Raw genomic sequence first — 4,923 nt, 5'->3', positions numbered from 1 at the left:
CACACTGGAGAGGCTCTGAAATCACTGTCAAACTCAACAAGCAGTGAGACATCACAAGCCAAGACTCTGGCATGTGGAAGAAGAAGAGTTGCACACAGTGAACCAGCACACATGGTAAATACAGCACAACTAAGGTAACCATGGTAACAATAAACAACGATGCACCTGGTCTGTTGTCACTGACAGGTGTTCTGGCAGGAGTGGGCGGGGCTTTGCGTGTGATTATGCCTGTGACAACCAATAAACACACAGGTGCCAGAATTGAGCCAATCGCGAGATACAAACCATCACCACCACCGCCACCGAAAGTCCACAATGCTGCACACATTACAGGAAAAATAAGTATCAATATGATGTAACACGGCTTTGAGAAAATATGAGCAGAGATCAGTGGATATTTCAGTGTCAGAACCCCCTCCAGAGACACCAGCTGTTGCAGGTGAACACCACAGACTTTCAGACAAAAATATCCAATCATAATGACTGAGTGAAAGCCATGGAAAAGACTTGGAGAAAGAAGTTTTAACAATCTATATATATACAGGAGCAGTTGCAACAGGTCACAGAGGAGGAGGAGGATGATGAAGGCTGAGATCCGGCCTCTGCTCTTTCTCTGAAGATGCACAAAATAAAAAGCCCAAATCTGACACGGCCCCCCCACACACAGAGCAGCGATGAAGAAGATGGACAGGTGGATTTGAAAATCTGTGTAGTTGTCGTAGAAATCACTGAAGTCATTAGTTGTAGAGTTGATGAGATCTCTGTAGTTGTCCTCCATGGTGTAAGTTTACTGCTGCACTTTGAGTTGCTGAAAAAAAAAAAATTTTTTTTAGAAGAACACCCTAAGCTGGTTTTATAGGGGTTTGGGTTGAGAGACCAGCTAAACCAGTTTACTAGCAACTGACTAGAGTAAACCACTTTGAGTTGGTTTTATATTGTTTCCTTTCACCAGAAAAATGACAAAGATATTTATAAAGAGTGAAGTTCACTTTAGGTTAGTTAAGGAAATTAAAAATGTCATATGCCTTTGAAAGAATTCTACTGAAGAATCATAACAATATTGAAACAACAATCTCATATCGTAAAATATGTAACATGTTGAATATTTACGATCAGTAATCCTGTTGTGTGGGGTGAACCCCGAGGACACACACACACACACACACACACACACACACACACACACACACACACACACACACACACTTAGGCTCATTAAATTAAAGAATAAGTTACAATAATTTTCTATTTTCTTTGAATATGTAGCAGGGTGAAGTTTACTCGTGGTGATTGGCCAGTGTCATGTAAAAACGCTGAACCTATCAGCAGTTTGCTGTCGGGGTATAAAATGAGAACATTTCTGTCACCTGGGATGCGTTGTCATCCGTACCGCCCCTTTTACGGAAGTTACAATTTATGAATGGGAGAGTGTCTGGAGTGCCGTCTCTCCGTTCTGTTGCTGTGCATGGGCTGCCCCTGGCATGGAGGTTGGTTCGTTCGTTTTAAGGCAATTGATTGTTTTATTTGTTAAATGGAATGTTTGTTTACTATAAGTTTTTGTGTAGCTCGTCAATGAAAACCCACTGCATGTTATGGTCCGCGACCATGCATAGTACCGCGTTAGGAACATCATCTGGTATGTATGAGAGCCATTCGCGTGGTTTGTCTTTTTATTGTTTTGTTAGTAATTTTTCTGTTTCATGTTTGACAGATTGAGTGGCAGGATCAAGGGTTTCAACTCGATTATGGGACGAGATGCACGTCTGTTGATCTAACGCACTGCTGTCTTGCCTGGGCTTATTTGCGTCTTTTTGTTGGAGCGAACTTGAACTCTCGTAAAAGCGAGCCGGGACGATTGCTCGCTGAGGTGTGAGCATTAATGTGGTAGCTTGTTCCCTCGCTGGCTTGCTCTGCTCCTTGAGTGTACGGCCGTTCGTGGCCTGTTTGTTTCATTTTGATTTGTTTCTTGTTTTGTTCCGAATTGTAATTTATAGTTTTCCTTTTGTTATTGGTCTTGTGCTCATTTGTTTGCATATTTTGTAATATCATTTATTTTTCTTTTGTTTAGGTTTAAGTTTGGTTGGGTTACAAAACGAGACTGAAATTAATATATTGATTTTGTTTCTTTGATTTTGTTTGTTAACTGAACTTATTTTGGGCGCTGGTTTTGCCAGTTAATTATTGTTTAATGTTTGAGACTTTTCTTTGTTTCTTTTTCCTTCATAAACAGCGTGACGAAGAAAGTTTATAGAGGAGGGGTTTAGCCGCTGTTTAACGGGGTTCACCTTGAGTGCTGTGTATTGAGTGACCTGACTTCACCAGAGTGGGTGTGTGTAGATCTTAAGTGTGTTGTGTGAATTGAGGGTCACAGCAGGCCATCTCCCTTCCAATTAGGCTTTCTTGTGTAGTTGTTTTTTTCTTTTATTAATCTGAAGTTTTGTAAAGTATTGTTTGTTTTCTTTTGTTTTTTTGTTGTTTTTCTTTAACATGTGAATATTGAGCCCTTGATGTTAATCTATTTGACGGTTTTTAACTTTTGTATCTGAATAAAGCTGCTTCATGTTTGATACTCCCTGGCCCATGTCTCTCTGCTCACCCATTCCTTTTGGTTACGAACCTGTGCGCCCCCTGTCTTGGGGCTGAGTTCCTGGTATATACCGGGTGGCGTAGTCGACAATTATATAATTGTTTCATATATTTCCCTCAAGTACCTGATGCCACTGGCTACAAATAAATGAACATTGTTATTTATGTTCATGCACATCTGAATGTTTGTCTCCTGCGGCTCCTCATCAGTCCAGCAGCTGCTATTGAGCTCCAAGTATAGTTTACAGTCAAATTAAACAAAGTTATATGATAGCAAAGTTGTACTCAAAATCTGCACACAATCTGACACTTAAAAATAAGTTTTAAAATCTTAAAAATACTAAATGTTTGCAGATTATCTAGTTTCATCATTGGTCTATCATTACTGAGAAAAAAAAAAAGCGGTTACTGACAAAAATAGTTGTGGTGTGGGAAATGTATCTTTCAGTTTATCTTTTTTTTCTTTTTCTTTTGATTGCTCACATGCATCGTTCAAAATTGAAGTCACAAACTCTATGCAGACCAAACTGTGAATAATTTTTCATTGCTTTCACACAATGCATTCAATGACCACATTTTATCATATTTCATAAACACATTTTGTCATATAAACGTCACCATTCTGGAAAACAGGAACATCTGCATTTTTTTAAATGCTAACACTGCTTTCAAAACTGAAAAACACACACATTTAAATCAGAATGATGGCAAACTTTGCACATTTCTGCAGGAATTATTATAAATTATTAGAACATTTATAATAAAATATAATAATTATTACAAACAAAAGTAATTGCAATTTCATCTGAAAGCCGTAGTTTCTCTTAGTACATTTTTGGTCAGTCATCTTTTAGTAACACAGGATGGCTTCAGAATGATTTTGGTCCACATGCATGAACATGGATGAAGGAAAACACATGAGGAAAGAAGAGAGAGGGAGAACTAGAACCTTCTCAGTACTGTATATCCATCCATCTATTCCACACATCATGTACTCTACGTGTTTTTAGGGTCAGTTATGAATGACAAATGAATGTGTGTTTGTTGGGTCACAACTTTTGCCAGTGTTATGGAAGAATTACTTGATTTGAGAATTTTTTTTTTATTATTTTGGCAGTTTTAGTGTATTTTGAATGGAAATGAACCGCTGTGTGAAGCTTAAAGTTGGTTCGGGGAACCGTGTGAAGATCGAGTTTTGAAAAAGTGACCTAAGTACTGAGAAATGTGTCCTAGCGATTGTAAAAACAACTGTAGTTGTATCTGCATTTTTATCACAGTTATATAATATTAATTAACAGGGTCAAACTATTGTAAAACATTTGGATACATTCATTTATTTTTCAACTAAATGAGCATTTACATTTTGTATTTAGCAGCTGTGTTTGTGTGTCTCAGTTTTCTGCTTGTTGCCCTGTTTCTGTATTACAGTTTTTGTTTTTTACGCATTTCTCAGTAGGTCACATAAAAAAAATCACACATTTATCCCTACCAACATAGGGAAATGTTGTATAATAGTACATTTTAAAAGTAGCATCTCAAATCGCTTCACAAGAAAAGAAACAAGATAAAACGTACAATTATACAAACAATGCATTAATGAAATAAAAAAACAGATAAAAATAAAATACCAAATAAAAACATAGTATCACATGTTCGATTAATAATAATAAGAAAATGGAAATTACGAACAATCATGTAAAAGCTACTTTAGACAACCCAGGTTTTAGCACATCAGTTAAATTCACATTAAAATACACCAAAACTACCAAAACACTTCATTCATGACTCAAATCTAGTCGTTCTTCCATAACAGTAAGTGTGTCATCCAACAAACACACTTTGTCACTTATAAAACAATGAAATAAAAACACTAACAACATAGTGTTTGTCACTTACGGGCTGCAGTAATAAAAAAATAGTTGTAACAATCTTTAATTATAACTACTCTGGAAACATCAGGAAATAAATCACAACCACATTAACTCAAGACATAACACTGAGAAAGATCTGGGAGAACTTAGGGCTTAAATACTCAAGGAAAGCTAATAAACAGAGCAGGGAACGGGTGCATGCTAAATTAACAACCATGGAGATTTAGGAAGACAAATGGGAAGACAGACAGGACAAACTAAATATTAAAACTCAAACATGTACCTGACTGAACATACTGTATACCTGAAAGCGTTATACAATGTTTTCCTTTTAACATTTCTTTAAAAACAACAACAACAATAACAACATCAACAAAAATAAAAACAAGAATGACATTCTCTGATCACTTTAAAACAAAGTAGGGGAGAGCAGGGCACAACCCATTGGTGGGACACATCGTAACAT

The 4,923-nt window shown here is 36.8% G+C and overlaps 1 long non-coding RNA gene across 1 annotated transcript; it reads left to right on the top strand.

The window, feature by feature from the left end:
- The first annotated feature begins 1,295 nt into the window (after positions 1–1,295).
- LOC306986081 lies at positions 1,296–2,519 on the top strand. Its single transcript, XR_013794904.1, has 3 exons — positions 1,296–1,487; positions 1,566–1,636; positions 1,712–2,519. It is a non-coding gene; the product is annotated as an uncharacterized lncRNA (long non-coding RNA).
- Positions 2,520–4,923: the final 2,404 nt, after the last annotated feature.

The sequence above is a fragment of the Phoxinus phoxinus genome, assembly GCF_949152265.1.
Source record: "Phoxinus phoxinus genome assembly, chromosome: 18".
NCBI lineage: Eukaryota > Metazoa > Chordata > Actinopteri > Cypriniformes > Leuciscidae > Phoxinus > Phoxinus phoxinus.
This window is presented reverse-complemented; position numbering and strand designations above follow the sequence as displayed.